This window comes from Nicotiana attenuata, unplaced genomic scaffold (genome assembly GCF_001879085.1).
Source record: "Nicotiana attenuata strain UT unplaced genomic scaffold, NIATTr2, whole genome shotgun sequence".
Lineage (NCBI taxonomy): Eukaryota > Viridiplantae > Streptophyta > Magnoliopsida > Solanales > Solanaceae > Nicotiana > Nicotiana attenuata.
In genome coordinates, this window is record NW_017670992.1 from 166,766 (window position 1) to 185,993 (window position 19,228).

The window sequence follows — 19,228 nt, forward strand, 5'->3', positions numbered from 1 at the left end:
TCTTAAAGAGTTATTATGCGGACAATATAACTGACTCGGCTAGGTTTGACAGTGATGCATGCACCTTTAAACAGAGTAAGGTTTCTATGGAGTATTAGACGGGTACCCTTGAGCGGACAACTCAAGAGGGAAAGGCACGGAACCGTCGACTACACCGTTGATCGACAGGTTTTACCGCAAATATGCCTTTGCCGGATTTAGGGGGTGATAATATCGGAAAAACGCAACCACTCATTATAAGGTTGCTATGGTATTTTGTTTGGCACGAGTGGAATATGATGTTGAATATGCAGTTACAATAATCAAACAAGTTGTCACGTATTTGCACGTTTGTAAAGTAATAATTACAACAGTTTCTCATAATTTGTAATAATATTAAAGGAAAGCAGTAAAGGAAAGCATTAATAAAGGAAAGAAACAAAGAGCCAAGTCAGTTTCGTAGTAGAATAAGGAATAAATACTTAAAGGCATTTAAACAAGTAAAGACATATAAAGAAGCATAAAGTCACAAATAGCATGAAATGGTAAAAGCCTTAAAGAATTCCCCAGCAGAGTCGCCATGCTGTCGATGCCCCCTTTTTCTCGCGAAATAGGGTTTATGACATTTGGGAGGACAACTCGTTCCCTTTTGGGAATTGGGTTTGAATTGAAGAGTCGCCACCTAATGATTAAGTGCATTAGGACACTAAGAAGAACTTTGATTTAGAAAACCAGAGATTGGGTAAGGGCTCGAAATTATCCCAAAAGGAAAGGCGGTTATTGAGGATTGAATTGGCCGTGGAAGTTTGAGGTAAGTGTTTGGTCTAACCTTAGCTTGAGGGATTAGGAGTTGCGTCCTATTTGCTATTTGTTTCTTGTTGAGTACGATGTATTGGCATGGTGACGAGTATCTATACGTCCGTGTCGAGCATGACCGTGAGTCTTATATTGTGATTTCCATGATTTCGTGGTATTATTCATGCCTTGGTGAAAATTTCTATTTGTTGTGTAAAGTTGTGAAAAGAATTGTGACCTATGAACGTTGAGGAGCGTTGGCTCCAGTTGTATAACGAATGGTGAAAGCATAAGTGATAATTGAACCTCTAGAGCAGTGGCCCGAGTGATGAAGTGAATTGTGAAGTAAAAGTGAGAAAGAGAAGAGATCATTATGTTGCCCCCTTGCCGGGCTATTGTTGAGATGTGGTTCCCTTGTATTGTATTCTTCATTGATTTTACGGATACTTGGATTGATGATTCTTTGTGTTAGGTAAGGATTATGGTTATAGCTGAGGTAGTTAGATGTTGGGACAAGTTTGGGTATAGCTGAGGTAGTTAGGTGTTGTAACAAGTTTGGGTACAGCTGAGGTAGTTAGGTGTTGTAACAAGTTTGGGTATAACTGAGGTAGTTAGGTGTTGTAACAAGTTTGGATATGGCTGAGGTAGATAAGTGTTGTAACAAGTTTGGGTATGGCTGAGGTAGATAAGTGTTGTAACAAGTTTGGTTATAGCTGTTTCTTTTTCCCTTGCCGGGATAGTGTATACCTTTTGATCCCTTTGTCGGGACTCTTGTTATAATTGTAAATATTATATATATGGATCGGGTTGCACGCCGCAACAACATTATATATGGATCGGGTTGCATGCCGCAACAATATTATATATGGATCGAGTTGCACGCCGCAACAATATTATATATGGATCGGGTTGCACGCCGCAACAATATTATATATATGGATCGGGTTGCACGCCGCAACACTATTATATATATGGATCGGGTTGCACGCCGCAACAATATGATTAGGGAGCGGGTGGTACGCCTACCACGAGATATAATGAAATGGGAGCGGGTGGTATGCCTACCACGAGATGTAATGAAATGGGATCGGGTTGCACGCCTGCAACAAGATGTGAAAAGAAAGTGAAATCTGCCTTTGTTTTCCTTATTCTTGCTAGTGGTTGGATTTTGATTCCTTTATGGTTCTCTTGATATTCTGTTTTACCTGTTATTCCCCGAAGCATGTTTCCCCCTCCCATCCTTACTTGCTTATACCTGCTTTACTTTCCGCTGTATATTATATAACTGCACAGGTTTGTTTGATAGTCTGGTCCTAGCCTCGTCACTACTTCGCCGAGGTTAGGCTAGGCACTTACCAGTACATGGGGTCGGTTGTGCTGATACTACACTCTGTGCTGTTTTGCACAGATCCAGGTCCCGGACAGCAGCAGTAGCTCGGGAGCCAGCCTTCAGTCCACCGAGACTCCGAGGTGGCCTTGCACGCGTTCGCAGGCCCGTCGTCTCCTCTATCTTATATTTCATTCTGTATCTCATGTTTTCGAGACAAACAGTGTTATATTTCTTTCAAACGATTGTATTTAGTACTCTTAGTAGTCCGTGGATGTTGTGACACCAGTTCTTGGGTAGAAGCACATGTGGATTTCCGCATTTTGTGCAGTTATATAATTTAAGTCTTCCGCTTTAATTTCATATTCCGTTGTTATTTAAATATTTATCGCTTGTTGTTATGAATGATAAAAAGGATTTAAAATAAAGGAATTAGGAGTTTATGATTTGTGGCTTGCCTAGCTTCTTCGAGTAGGCGCCATCACGACCCCCGAGGGTCGGAAATCCGGGTCGTGACAGCCAGCCCTCAAGTGTCCAAGTTCAGAGGGAGCTCAAGGTCCCAAGGCAAGGCTCACAGGAGGGAGGCAGAACTTAGAAACTAGGAATGAGTATAAGTGCATGGAAGGAATTTTGAAAAGGGGAAAAGGGGAGTGGCAAAGACAGGCTAGTGGTCATACCCAGCAATAGAAAATGCTGGCACACCCCACCAGCCTGTTAGAACACATTGTTTTGGGAGTTAGGATCCCCTAAGGGATCAAGTACAAACATGAACAATAACTGGAATATTGCCATGTTCTGAACTACAACTCAAAACACATAGAGGGAGACAGGGGTGCAAGGATTCACAACAGAAACAGATGAAAGGAAATTAACATGCCAGTTAACATTTAACTCCACAAGACAGTACAATAGACATGGATGTAAAGGCTGTACATAACACGTTAGGGTGATGCTGAAACCAAAATTAGAACATACCAGTCTCAAGGAAACAAGCAAAGGAAAGCAGTAGTCTTGTAAAGCCAAAGTGCAAACAAGTAGTCAGAATGCTATGAGTTTAGAAGAGAACTATGAGATTATAAGTGTCTGAAGTGTGTAATGTGTGTTGATCGTGTCTTGTGTTAAAGATGGTCATGTATTTATAGTGTAGAAAGCAAGCAGAAATAGGTAAGAAAATAGTTTGAAATTCAATTACACAAGGTTTCCCTTTAATTAAGGGATTCTGATTTCAAACGGGTAAAAATAATTAAGAAAATAGATTTATCAAACACTTTTTCAAAGCAGTACAAGAGGGGTAAATACATAGAGGTTTATTTAAGGACAAGGTCTTGACAGTACACGGTTTGTGCAAATAAGGCAAGGGAATCAATTAACAGCTAGTAAATCAAAAATTGAAGATTTTGTATGAATGAACCAGGTCAGAAAGATGGGAAGGATTTTAACTTAAGGAAAATCGGTAACAATCAATTAGACTCGTTAAAAGGAATTCTGAATCAATCACAAGTTAGAAAACCCTTTTGAAGAAAGATTCGTCATATATAAAAGCATACAGACACGTTAAACATGAAGAAATTTGTCATGTTATTCCATAGAAGAGTCTAGTGTAGAGGAATCAGAATTGTGTGCAAACAAAAGAAATTCACACTTAGTTCATAGACTCAGAGGTTAGTCTGAAAGAGTCAAGGGTTCTCAAACAGAACCCTAATCCAATCATATGACCAAACTCGGAGGAACCCCAAATCCTAGGGTTTCTACCTCGAGTCAAATACAGAGATGAGGAGGCAGCAGGCTTAGAGATTTCTTTCGGAAACTCATGAGAAAGTAAGAAAATACAATTGAAAGTTCAAACCAAACTTAGTGAAGAAACTAATTCGAAACACAATGAGAGTAGAAGAAACAGTAGAGAAAAACATGCTTAAACGTCTCTTAAAACAAGGTAAAGTAGAAGTGAAACAGTAAACCCTTAAGAACGTGGTAGAAAGATACAGTAGGCGAAGCATATCAAGTCATAGTGGAAGGCAAATAGCAAAACATAGTGGGAAAGCATGTGAAAACATAGCATAGAAACACAGTAGAAGAACATGCGTGATAAAAGGAAAAACATAAGAACACAGTAGAAGAACATGCATGATAGAAAAGAAACATAAGAACATAGCGGAGACAAATACACACAAATAAAAAGGGAAAGAAAAGTCAGAGAAACATTTGAACATTTCAGGAAACTCTAAATCAGAAAGAAGTAATTTTTGAAAGTAATTTCTGAAAGAAAAATTGAGGAAATCATTCAAAAACTCAAGTAGAGCACAGATATATAACAGATTTAAGAAAAAATCGGAGAAAACCTCGACTAGTTAGGGTTTCAGAAGAACACTAGAATGAGAAAGGCTTGGAAAAGGTCCGATCTTGGTCGGAAAGCCAGAACCAGGCTCAAAACACCATTGTACGCCGGAGCAAGGCCGGAGATGGCCATAGAACCTTGAGTTTGCAAAGATCTGAATGAAAACCTTCAAGGTCAGACCTCGAACCTTCGAGTACCAAGTGTTTAAGAGCAGAGGGAGATGAGTTTAAACCATCCATGGCCTGAGAGGCCATGGATTCCGGTGAGCTTGAGGTAGAAGACAGTAGAAGACGATTAGGGTTTCGAGAACATTTGAGAGAGTTTGAGAGACGAAGGGGTTTCAAGGCGGCGTCTCTGGAGGGAAATGAATTAGGGTTGGGGTTTGGGTGAATTAAAATGGTAAGGGGGAATCGTGGTCGTTGATCAAAATAATCAACGGCTTGGATCAAAAGAAAATCGGGCAGGTTTTATTAACGGGTTAGGGGTCGGGTTATATATTAGGATTTGGGCTGGTCCATTTGAAATTGGAATGGAGTTATTGGGGTGGTTGATTTTGGCTGTAATTGAAATACAACTAAGGCTATCAGTTAAATAGCCACTTTTCCCTTTTTAATTTATAAATAATAGTAAAATGATTTTTGAAACAAATCGAAGGCACTAAATTAATTAATAATATATAATCATTAAATTTAAAATACTGGAATAAATTTTATAATTATAAACGCTATTTAATTCTTAAAATAGACTAGAATTGCAATTTAGTGCAAATTTAGCTTAAAAATACCAAATCGACTTATAAAAATGAGTAAAAATTACCTTAGCTATATATTGGTATAAATATAAGAATAAAATAGATTAATCACCAAAATAATAATTTGAAGAACACTTATTGACTTTTATATTGCTAAAATAGGGCAAAAAATCGGTTTAATAATCTTTTTTTGAAAATTAGAAAAAATAATAAAATACTTGGACATGCTTATATATGCATATATATACTATTTTGAAGGTATTTGCATATAAAAATATACAAGAAAAAATTGGGTATCAACACATGGGTTATGTTTTTAAGTCATAAAAATGAAGCTCAAAGAAATTTTGAAGTTTTCTGTAAGAAGGTTCTAACGTGAAAAGGGATACTACATTTCCACTATCAGAAGTGATCATGGAGGAGAGTTTGAAAGTAGAGCTTTTGAAAACTTTTTCAATGACCAAGGAATCTCTCATAATTTTTCTTCATCAAGGTCCCCTCAACAGAATGGAGTGGTAGAACGTAAAAATAGAACCTTACAAGACATGGCAAGAACCATGATTGTGGAAAACTCTCTACCTCACCACTTCTGGACAGAAGCTGTGAGCACAGCATGTCATATCATCAACAGGTGTTTGATTCGACCAATTCTTAGAAAGACTCCATATGAGCTATGGAATGGTAAAAAACCCTCATCGGCTACTTTCATCCCTTTGGATGCAAATGCTTCATTCGCAACAATGGAAAGGACAATCTGGGTAAGTTTGATCCAAAAAGCGACGAAGGTATATTTCTTGGATACTCTCCCTCAAGTAGATCATATAGGGTTTACAATAAAAGAACCTTATGCATTGAAGAATCAATTCATGTTGTTTTTGTTGATACTAACCCTCGCTCAAGGAATGAAAAACTCCCTGAAGATGAGGAAATTTCTATTGTGCCAAAGTCTGTTGTTGTAGGAAAAGACCATCAAGATAAGTCAACCGGTCGAAAGAATCAGTCAACTTAGGAGCATATTGAAATTCATGAATCTTCCTCAACAGAACAGTTAACTAATGAGGAAAGGGAACCAACCACAAACACTCCAAATGAGTGGAAAAGTGAACCTGGATATCCTCACAAATTCATTATCGGAAATCCACAGGAATGAATCACTACCAGAAGATCACAAAAGCTCAAATCACATATGGCTCTAATTTCTCAACTTGAGCCAAAAAAAGTGGATGAAGCATTGAAAGGCGTTTACTAGATCAAAGCAATTAAAGATAAACTTGATCAGTTTGAAAGAAATAAAGTGTGGAAACTGGTTCCAAAACCTTCAAATGCTTCTATTGTAGGAACCAAATGGGTGTTCGGAAATAAGTTGAATTAATCCGGACAAGTGGTTCGAAATAAAGCACGGCTAGTTGCGCAAGGTTATTCTCAGCAAGAAGGAATCGACTACGGTTAAACTTTTGCACCTGTAGCAAGATTGGAATCTATTCGAATATTACTTGTTTTTGCTGCTCATAAAGGATTCAAACTATTTCAAATGGATGTAAAAAGCGCTTTTCCGAATGGTTACATCTCTGAAGAAGTGTATGTGAAGCAACCTCCTGGATTTGTAAATGATACTCTCCTAGATCATGTAGACAAGCTGACTAAAGCTCTGTACGGACTCAAGCAAGTTCCTCAAGCCTGGTATGAAAGATTAAGCTCTTTCCTTCTAAACCAAGGTTTCAAACGAGGTAATATCGATACAACTTTGTTCATTAAGCATTCAAATTCAGGTAATCTTATTACTCAAATTTATGTTGATGACATTATTCTTCGGAGTCCTAACTCTGTTCTATGTGAAAAATTTGCTCTCTCTGAAAGGAGAATTTTAAATGAGCATGATGGGAGAATTAACCTTCTTTCTTGGTTTACAAATCAAATAGTCTCCCGAAGGGATCTTTATTAGCCAAACCAAGTACATCAAGGAACTTATAAAGAAGTTTGGCATGGATAATGCTAAGTCCATTGGGACTCCAATGAGTCCAACAATGATGCTTGATGAAGATAATAATGGAAATTTGATGAAACTATGTATAGAGGAATGAATGGATCCTTATTATATCTCACTGTTAGTCGACCAGATATTATGTTCAGTGTTTGTAAATGTGCAAGGTTTAAACCGGCTTCTAAGGAATCCCATCTTACTGTTGTTAAACGCATTATAAGATACCTTATTGGGACACTCTAACAATTTTGCTTTAAAAGGTTTTTCAGATGCAGATTTCGCAGGTGATAAGATCGACAAGAAAAGTGCTTGTGGCACATGCCAACTGTTGGGAAATGCACTAGTCTCATGGCATAGCAAGAAACAAAATTGTCTTGCCTTATCAATGATTGAAGCAGAATATTTAGCTGTTGGAAGTTGTTGTACACATGTTCTATGGATAATGCATCAACCTCTCGACTATGATCTATCTCTTACCTCTACTCCTATATTTTGTGATAACACCAGTGCCATATGTTTGTCAAAAAATTCTGTGCATCATTCTAGAGCAAAGCATATAAAAATCAAGCATCATTTTATCCACGATCATGTTGCTAAAGGTGATATTGTATTAGAATTCATTAGCAGCGAATCTCAACTTGATGATTTTTTTACAAAGCCTGTTGGAGGAAAGATTTTGATTAATACAGAAAAAGATAGGTATTATGTCTATTTTGTAAAACAAATCTTTTGTATATTTTAAAAATATTTTATTTCCTTTCTTATGTGTGTTTAACATTAATTTGATGTAAGTATAATTATTACTTTTCCATCTGTACCGTCGAAATATCTCTTCAGAAGAATCACTTCCTTCTGGATTCGCCCTATCCAGTAACCAAGGCAACTCTTCAATCTTCCTAATGCCTATATAAAAACTCTTTTCTCTCCCTTTCACTCTTCACAAAAAAATTTCCTCACCATGGCAAAAGAAATCTCTCTTCTTTCACTGCAACCAGACGAAGCAGAAGGTTTCATAAAACACACAAACCTGAAGAAACTGTAGACCTGGAATCATCCATCGACTCAGAGTTTCTCAAAACGGACAATGAAAGCAGTGAATCTTTGAAAGACCTTCCCATTAGGTAGAAAACGGCAGGAAAAAGGCCCTGGAACAAACCCCCAAAAAGCCTGCATGCAAGAAAGGGAAAGTGGACAGTACGGAATTTGGACCGGGACAAATTGATTTTCTATGGACCAAGTGAAAAATCAAGGTTTGAGCCTTATAAGTCAAAATCTATGGCTTATGGACGCTCAATAAGTCTTTCTCTCATGAAAAATCTGCACTGTGATGTGATAGCTATCTTTGATTTTCAACGTCTTTCTTCTCTATTCGATACTATTGGGAACTCTGTGTATGAAGAGCGTGTGAGAATGTTCTATGTTAATTTGTTTGTGAATGATAAAGACGATTTGGAATCCATGGTTTTAGGCACTCGAATTTTTCTTGATTCTTATCAATTTGAAAAGATTTTCTCTGCTAAGTTTAATGATATGATGTCTTTGTGTAAAATTCCTGGCCAAAAGATTTTGAAGTTGCCTTAGAAGAAGCAAAAGCCTTTCTGTCTGATCATCCTCCCGACATTGGTCCCAAGAATCTCAAGTTTGAGCACCGTGTTTTGGCTCACATGATAGCCACCACTTTACTTTCTAGAACTGGGTCCTTTAGCACTTTGTCTATAAGAGATATTTTTGTTCTTTAGTGTCTTGTTAATAATAAGAGACTTGACTGGTTTGGGTGGATTCGCCAATACATGCTTGAGAATATCAGGTATATATCCTCTTCTGCTATTTGTCAACCCTATGGTCTTCTTATCTCACACATTCTTGAAGTTATGAAGGTAGACCTGGTACCTTTCACACCCAAGCATATTCCCAGTACCTATGATAAGAAAACCTTTTCTATGATGGGTTACACCTTGAGTGATGATGGATGGGTTAAGCGTGCCAAAGTTGAAAGTGTCCCAGTGCATGTTGAAGCTCAAATTGAACAACCAGAGTCTCAGTCGACGGCCTCTCAAAATCTTCAACAGATTCAGCAACATCTAGATAGGGTAAAACTACTGCTCATTGAGATGAAAGAACAGGTGAACAAATTAAGGAAAGTCACCAAGGAAACAAGTACATATGTGGTCAAGCTTAGGATGGATATGGGAGCCACACAGAGACAAGGAACCAGGGCATTCAACTCCATGACAGAAAAGAAGGACAAGCTCGTCAAAGATGCCGAAACCTCCTGTAACTCCTTCTTCAACAAAGTGATCAATACCCTCAAGTACTTCTTGGGGAAAAACTAAGGCGTGTTTGTGTGTGTTAAAAACCATTTTTTTGCTTACTTTTGGTTTTAAAACCTATTTTTGCTTGGGTCTGTATGAACCATCCTCTATGCCTCTGCTGAAGGCCCTAACTAGTATGTTTATTACTTCATATGTTATACTTGGCTTGCATTTTCCTTCCTTTTTGATTAATGTCAAATGGGGAGAACATTAGGAGAAGTAAATCATCAACTCAGGGAGAGTAGTAACGAGTACAACTCAGGAGGAGCAGTGATGAGTACAACTCAGGGGGAGCAGGTATCTCAAGGATTGAAAGGGAAGTATACCTGTTTATACTTGTTTATTGTTTACTCTCCCTTTATTGTCATCATCAAAAATGGGGAGATTGTTAAATCTAAGTTTCAATGATGACAATTGTGCAAGGCTAAATCTATCTATTTTGACTGCAGAAATCAAGGCACCAACAAAAGGAAAGAAGCTGTCAAAGGAGCTGATAAGGAAGGACAAGAAGTTGATGATGCTTAACCAAAGGATACGATGCTAGATCAAAGGACAAGAATCCATCAAAAAGGAAACCAAATTAGTCTTGCCATCTCAGTCTAAACCAAGGATATCAAGATTGTCCAATAAGGAAATATATCAAGTGCAGATCGAGAATATCAGACATCTCCTATCAGACGATATTGAAGATTGTCCAGCAAAATCGAAGCCTAAAATCACTCCATATAATGAGGACACGATAAGGAAAGTCATGAACGAATCTAGTCCATCAAGTGCAGGATTCGAGAGGTACCCCTTGGGTCAAATCTCTTAGAGGATTTTGTGCCTCAATCAAATTAATTAGCAATGGCTTTCAAACTCTCCTATAAGAAGACTGCCCAGTTCAAGAAGAAGACTTACGCAACTACAAAAACTATTGTCTAAGCCTTTGTAGTTCTTAGTACAAACACTGTATTCTTGAGTCTACAAGTGTCACAAAAGATAGGAAGAGTTAGAACACAAAAGAGAGTTGTGTCAACATTACAAATATCACTGTTGCTGAACATTGTTGGTGGTGAACGTACTAAAACCATCACCTTTGTAATTCTTTATCAAAGATCTAAGAGAACCCTTGTGACCCAAGGGAACTGGACGTACGTACCAAACTGGTACTGAACCAATATAAAACTGTTGTGCCTTCTTTACTTTTCTGTTAATCTATTCCATTCTTGCTGAAATTGTTCATTGTGCAAAACCTAGTCGACTAAACTCACACTTAGTCAACTAAAATTTTAATTGGCTATAATTCACCCCTCCCTCCCCCTCTTGTACTTTCGCATGAGTGATGTAATTCTCTTCTAGTTCTATGATTGGTGGTTAGAAGCACAATTTGTGACATCTGTAGCGCATCCAAATCTTCATCGGTAATGTTATCTCAAAATATATCTCCCTTGACATCACCTGCAGCCCCTTAGATAGAAAAAAAACAATAATAAAAAGCTTTCGAAATGAATAAACGAAAAATCAAACAAAAAAATAAAATGCAGCACAAATACCAGGATCACCACCATGAGTAACTCCCTTAATTTTTGTTTGGTCACCTAGCGTGTTTTCTTGATACACATGCTCGACAAAGGTAGGAACATCATCATATTGATAGCCGTCATGGTCGCCAACACCAGATTTATTGGCATCAGATATGCAGTGACGAATCTAATAAAAAATAATAGAATAATATTTAGAGATGACATAACTGTGGAGTGTTGTAATTGTATCATTAAAACAGTACCTTAGAATCAGGAACCTCATCCCTCGTTTTCTTGGTTTCCTTAATATTCAGAAAACCAAATATTTTTTAAAGGAAGAAACTACATATTTGTTGAGTGTCGTAAGTGCATTAGTTAGGTACAAAAAAATAAAAATAAAAATAAAAATAACAACCATGGGTATAACCAACCATGTTTTTTCCCAAGCATACCTCTGATATTGACCACTTTCAATATTTGAAAATCATCTTTGTTGATACCATGATTATTGGTATTTGAGAATATGAAATGATGTACAATTTTTAGGATCGAAATAATCTTGTGTCATGTAGAAGCTAGTAAAGAAACACTTGAACGACGATAAATCAAATCATAGAAGAGAAATATACCAAAAGAGACACAAATATTTTAACGTGGTTCGGCCAATTAACCTACGTCCATGGACGGAGATGAGCAATCCACTATAATATGAGAGAGTACAAAATATCGAGAGAACAATCTCATGAAGAGGCAAACACAAGTGACACACTAACACTTGTCCCGTAAAGTTTTATCCATAAACATGACACTCAAACCTCATATGGCTACATTGTGGATGCTACTGAATGAGAAGGAAGGGTCCTATATTTATAGAAGTCCAAATGTTTTCCTCCGAGAAAAGGGACTATCCAAATATAGGAGATTTATAATTTCCTTCTAGAAAAAGGAAAACTCGATTATGGTAAATATGTTTCCATTTCCTTCAAGAGATAGAAAAACTAAATATGGCAAGAAAATTATGGCAAACACCTAACACAAACACCATTAAGGCCATCTTGAATGCATATTTGTCCGAATTTTATTTCTTTTTCTTGAAGCAATCAAGAAGTTTCCCCCTCATTATAGCCCTTTTTTCATCTCCTAAACAATACTCATTTAGCAACGTATTGACATCTGGTTTTTGTCAAAGACAGTGGCGTCGTCTTCTACACACATCATACCGGTGATAATAGCAAAATGTCCAATGCCAAAGTGCGGAAAACAACTATTAATTTTAACCCACAACTCCCTTTTTCGCCCTAGGATGACTTCCCTCAATAATATACGATATATGAGTTGATTTTGAATTTTAAATGGAGGCAAGTCAAAAAAACAAAAACAAAAATTGAGGCAAGTCCAAGAAGTACACAAAACAGCTATCACAGAACATTTGAAGTTGTGTATCAGTCAAACATTGCTTCAAAATGCTGGCAATATTAGTCTTGGTATGGGAACTAATCCTACTGTGAAAATATTTAACTTCGTATATAGAAGTCGATGTATATGGAAAAACAACAAGAAAGAAATCAGAAACAAAATATTATCATTTATGAAAAAACATCAAAAAGCACATATATTCAGTATTTGTATAAATTTATACTAAAAATATATATAAAGATGTATAAATCAGTGTTGCAATACATCTATAACTTATATAAATCGATGTATAACTTTATATAAACTTGTATATGGATGTATAAAATTAATAGCATTACAGGGAATACCTTTAACTTAACGTTTCTCTCCTTGAATTTGTCGCGAGTAGCAATCGTTTGTTCTTTGGATATACCATCAAGACCACTTTCACTATTATCGTCGATCTTTCTCTTTTTCTATTTAACACCAGGGCCAATATCATCTTCATCAACCATATCAAATTTCAATTTTTCTTTATCTTTTTTCAGGCTGACCACATTTTTTACTCCTTACTCTAACATTCTTATGAAAATTGATAGTATTATTTGTCTGCGTATGGTCATTCGATTGATTTCTTGTTAGAAGTTTTTTGTAGGAGCAGGGGACTCAAAATCATCATTATCGGGGGGCCTAGACATACCCATCCGCTTCCAAATTAAGGGTTGAGGGCATGTCCCCCAGTATTGCAGCATGATCAATCTTAACTCCTTTACCACCAACCTTCAAACGACATTTAGAAGTAGACATTTTCGAGCGCATTTGCTGGAATAAAACAAATAAAGCTTTAACAAGAATGAAGAAAAACACAAACTACAAATCAAAAGAAGAGGCTATGAATATAAAATACAAGCGAATAGTAGCACAAAGCTTTAAAAAGTGAAAAATATATATTAAAGAATAAGAGTTATACTGTTTACCCAAGATCAGAAAGAAAACAATACACTAACAAAAAAAAGAATATTTAAATAAAAAACAGAGTGTAATGACCCGGCCGGTCGTTTCGAGAGTTATTGCCCCGTTCCCTTATTTTTTTGCTCCTTTTGGTGTTCTACAGCTGTTATATGACTAATCGGGTTAGCTGGTTCGGGTCCGGAGAGATTTCAGAGTGAATTCAGACACTTAGTCTCTTAATTAAAAGCTTAAGTTGAAAAAGTTGACTGGATGTCAACTTATATGTAAACGACTAGCTCTGTTAGGTAATTTCGGACTTAGGAGCTCGTCCGGATTGTGATTTGGAGGTCCGTAGTAGAATTAGGCTTGAAATAGCGAAAGTTAAAATTTTGGAAAGTTTGACCGGCAGTGGACTTTTTGACCTCAGGGCCGGATTGGATTTCCGAAAGTTGGAGTAGGTTTGTGGTGTCATTTATGACTTGTGTGCAAAATTTGAGGTCAATCGGACGTGATTTGATAGGTTTCGACGTCGTTTGTCGAATTTAGAAATTTCAAAGTTCATTAGGCTTGGATCCGTGTGTAATTCGTGTTTTTGATGTTGTTTGAGGTGATTTGAGGGTTCGACTAAGTTTGTATCGTGATTTAGGACTTGTTAGTAAGTTTAGTTAAGGTCCCGGAGGCCTCAGGTTGTTTTCGGGTGGTTAACAGGCTTGGTTTTGAATTGGTGAAGCAGCTCAAGTGTTGCTGCTACTGGTGTAATCGCAAGAGCAGCAGAAGCGACCAAGGGAGAGTTGAGTAGAGGACGCAGGTGCGAAGATTTTTCCCGCACTTGCGATGGTCAGAGAAGCGGGCAGAAGGGCGCAGATGCGGGTTGGATATGCAGCGATGTAGTTTCTGCACCTGCGATATGCGCAGATACGATTAGTGCTCGTAGAAGCGGAGTCAGCTGGTTATGTGGAATTCCGCAGAAGCGGAGGTTTTACCGTAGAAACGGTTTTGCAGATGCGGATAAGTGGCCGCAGGTACAAAAAGCCTAGGCAGAATATTTAAAAACAAGGGTTCGCGATATTAGTCTCATTTCAACATTTTGAACTCGGATTTGGGCGATTTTGGAAAGGATTTTTGATGGGATTATCAAGGTAAGCTTCTTGTACTCATTTTTATCGTAAATCTTGTTTCCCTATTGATATTTCCACCTAGAATGTGTGGGTTTGAGGTGAAATTTGGGGGGTTGAGGTTAGGGATTTGGAAAATGAATTTTGGGGATTTGAATGACCATTTGGTGTTGGATTTTGGTAAATTTGGTATGGTTAGACTCGTGAATGGATGTGCTTTCGGGTTTTGTAACTTTTGTCGGATTACGAGTCGTGGGCCCGAGGCCGGGTTTGAGCTAATTTTAGATTTTGGCTATAATTTAGTATTTTTCTTGTGGAATTGATCCATTTAGCCTATATTTATTGCATTGTACTGCTTGTGGCTAGATTCGGGACGTTTGGAGACTGATTTGAGAGGCAAAGGCATTTTGGAGTAGATTTTTTATCGGATTGAGGTAAATAACACTTTCAAACTTGGTTCTAAGGGTTCGAAACCCCGAATTATGCATTATGTAATTGGTACTGAGGTGATGCACATGCTAAGTGACGGGCGTGCGGGCATGCACCATGGGAATTATGACCTGGTTGATTCCATGGCACTGTGTGGTGGTTCCATTTGGTCGTTATCCGTGTCTTCATTATGTGATAAAGTAATTGAGATGTTAATCGTGCTAGATATCATGTTTAGGCTTTATGCCGGTACTGTTGGAACCCATAGTGGTCATTTATTGATGTCATCCTACTGATTTCATTAACATTTCGTGCTCAGTCATATCTATGCATCCCATATCATATCTCAGTCCACTACAAGAAAATAGATCTACGGCCACATTTAATCAGCGACATGTGAAAAAAAATGTCGAAAGAAGAATCATTTTATGACACTTCTAAGAAACTGTGGTAAATTCAATGACATTTGATTAAAAATGACACAGTCATTGCGACCTTTAATTGAAATGTAGCTATATGAGTCGGTATTTAATGACATTTATATCTAATGAAGGAAACTTGCTTACATTTATAATTATTAAGCTAAAAATATATAGGCCTCGTCTACTATTTTCATTAAAAATCCTACCCCCAATCTTTTCTCTTAAAACTGTGCCTTCAACATTTCCATTTCCTCATACCCAAATAACTGATACCGTCATCTCATATTCTCAAAATTGATCGGACTACAAATCACATTCTCAAAGTTCAAAGTCGCACTCGATTAGCGATAAGCAAATCTCAGTGTGACACCAAAAATTGAAAAGGGAAGCAACCAGGTCGGTCTTAGATTGTTCTAGAATTCTAAACATAACAGATACTACTGATACTTCTTAGGCTTTTGATCGAGGTTAATAAGGTGCATTAAGTATTTTCTTTTTGTGATTTTCGTTCTATTATGTTCACTGGATTGTATTTCCTTCCTTTAAAATAGTTGCCCTTTCGTTTATTATGATGTATTGAAGTTTGTTTTTCTTGGGAAGTGGTAGATAGGTTTATTTATGAATTTAACAGTTCTCTATTTATGTTCAAGATATATGGCTATTTTGGAGAGATGAAATTGAATCATTTTGGGGATAAAGCTTTAGTGTCTGCACCTTTTTTCTTTTAATGTCATTGTGTATCGCAGTTTTTATTTCATTCCAGTGGCTGATTATTTCTTTTATTGGATTTTGTCTATTCTTACATCTTTAATATGATTGTTTTACTATCATGTTGTTATAGTTCATGCTTGTTACACTCCTTCTTAGTCCATGTAAATTATTTAATTAGTTGATTAGATTTATAGGTGCTAATAGAGGTATGATGAGTGTAGAAAGGTACTTGCTGGTCCAAATTACAAAAATCTTGCTTGGATAAGTCAGAAACTGAACTATGCCTTACAGGAAATATCACGGTTTTGCATTTAGTTGGGTAAGATTACATTTATGTCCGATAGAACAATCTTTTAGTATGATAGAATAACTTATTGATACCTATATGCCAAAACCTTAGTAGACAAACAAGCAAGATTATGCTTCCTTGACACATAAATTCTTATTATCAGTTCACCAGAGGAAGAAAAACTTGGAACTATAGCACCAGATAACTAACCTCATCGACTTATAATGTTGGATTCCTCACAGGAGATGACATTCTGCTTTTCAGTAAGAATATGGATATTACTCTGTATTTCTAGGAGAAAAATGACCTCTATAGCATGATCATTAACCAAATATGGCCTATGAATTTTAGTTGATTGTGGCTCTCATCCGCAGGTCACTCAAGAGGATCATCTCCTTAAATCGAGATAAGTAAATATCTAGTTTGTATTACCTATCAATACCTCAAGACGCTTCCTTGATTGGTTAGCCCTAAAATGCAATACTAACAAGATTACCATGCAGGTGCTAAAAATGAGTTACGTTAGGAGCATACTCAAGGTCTACCGGCTCGTCAAAGGTATCCTCTTCACAATATCATTAAGATAAAGAAAAATTCTTGTGGTTTACTTGCGAAAAGGGTAGCAGTCTATCCAAATGATTATAACAAACATCATTTAAGCCTATAACTGAAATGTCATTCTTAGTTAAAAGGGATTAGGAAGAGGAAAGGGACAGAGAGAACTTCTCATTCTGTATGTTAATTAAACAGATGTAGGTATGTTCAAGCACCTTTTGCATTTTCTTACTTTATGGTACATATTTACATTGTGGCTCGTATTTGAAGACTTGAAGTTTCTTATTGTTTTATTTTCTTTGTGATAAGCAAGTCTATTCTTCATTTTTGTTTGTATGATGGAAGTTTTTTAAGCTGCACGGATTCTAGCTTTGCATGTGATATCATATGCCATATAATTCTATAGAAGTGGCTTGCTAAATGATTTTTGTTACCTTATATTTTTAACTTCTAATTGTTGTTTTTTTATTGTTTGGTTTTATGTCAGGTTGATATGAAAAAATTGGAGTCAAAAAGAAAATACTTTTGTGCAAAGCGTGTCGACACAAAGATTTCAATTGCCTCTTTATATGAAGGCTCATCGAGTAAACTGTTGTGAATTAATATTTTTGTAGTCAGCATTGGAGTTTATTTATAGTTAGCATAGCTTGTTCTGAAGATGTACAAGGGAAAACTTTATATTTTTGAGAACCACTATTGAATGGTGTTGTAAGATTTTCAAAAATAATGTGTACGTGCGTCTTTTGTTTTAATTAAAAATTCTTTTGTTGCGTATGACATTGTAGTATCAAAATTGTATGAATGATTGTGTTATTAGACAGAAATTATTAACTTCCTTCAACTATATAAAGAAAAAAAGCTATTGACAAAAGAAGATTTACCGACATTTTGCATGTATATTTAGAAAGAATGAATAAGATTGCCGACATTTCTTTATATGTTGCAATATATTAATTTTGTGCTCAAGCTGGTGACATTTGATAAAAAGTCAGTATATAAATGTCACTATTTATTTGCCAACATTAATGTAAATGTCGGAAAATTCCCGACATCGAAATTTACGACGTTTGCTATAAATGTCAAATAAATGTCGGTAAATAATTTTGTGACATTATATGACTCAAAATGACATTTAAAAATGTCGTCGTAGGTCTATTTTCTTGTAGTGGTCTCTATTGTTATTTATTGATACATCATATCATTGTTTTCGGGCTAGTTTCATGACATTGTGAGCCCGTGAGTTAGACTGGAGAGATTGATGACTGAGTGAGGCCGAAAGCCTGATTATGAGTGGCAGTTATGGGATCGGGCTGCACGCCGCAGCGGTTATATTGATTTATGATAGAGCTTGGGCTGAAGAAGCCCCTCTGGAGTCTGTACACACCCCTAGTGAGCGCGATTGATATTATTGAATGATGGATCTTCTCTGGACATGGATCTTTTCCGAAACATGATATACTTGGAGATGGATCTTCTCCACGGGCTGGATTGGCCCTCCTCGGTACTGGGTGACTGATGGTCAGTGATGTATATATTCTGGGATGGATCTTCCCTGGGCCATATGAGCCATATACAGTACCGAGTGGTTGAGCATTTTAGAGCGTAAGCACATAAGGCTGTCAGCATAGCGCATCACATACAGTATGCACATTGGCATGTAAAAGTACAAGAGTTATATTCTTCACATTGTTCAGATTTGATCTCTTTAACTGTTTTGAACTATCCATTTAATTTGAAAGCATGCCTACGTTTTTGCACTGTTACTTCTATTGTTAATTATATCGATTGAGTTCGTCACTACCTTTTAGTCCAAATGTTGGATTTGTTACTTACTGAGTTGGTTGTACTCACGTTACACCCTGCACCTCGTGTGCAAATCCAGGTGCTTCGGGTCACGGATGTTGCTGATCGAGGAGTCAGGATTTGGAGACTATCGAGGTAGTTGCATGGCGTTCGCATGCCTTGACTCTCCTTATTTATTTCTATATGTACTTCAGTTTTATTCCCTAGATCTTATAGTAGACTGTATTCTGGTATAGATGCTCATGTACTCTATGACACCCCGATTTTGAGATAGATTGTATCGTATTTCAGATTGTTTCTATTTCAAAATGACTTTTCTTCAATATTGATTGCTTCCGTCTTTATTTTCAAAGTGTTTACTGTGTTGAGTGGTTGAGTAGTGGCTTTCCTAGTTCCACGATAGGCGCCATCACGACGGTATATTTTTGGGTCGTGACAAGTTGGTATCAGAGCCTAGGTTACATAGGTCTCACGAGTCATGAGCAGGTTTAGTAGAGTCTTACGGATTGGTACGGAGACGTCTGTACTTATCTTTGAGAGGCTGTCGAACCCTTAGGAAACTTCACATTCTTG

The 19,228-nt window shown here is 36.9% G+C and overlaps 1 long non-coding RNA gene across 1 annotated transcript; it reads left to right on the plus strand.

The window, feature by feature from the left end:
* The first annotated feature begins 15,500 nt into the window (after positions 1-15,500).
* On the plus strand, positions 15,501-17,606 carry LOC109245056. Its single transcript, XR_002070774.1, has 4 exons — positions 15,501-15,693; positions 16,672-16,707; positions 16,801-16,855; positions 17,340-17,606. It is a non-coding gene; the product is annotated as an uncharacterized LOC109245056 (long non-coding RNA).
* Positions 17,607-19,228: the final 1,622 nt, after the last annotated feature.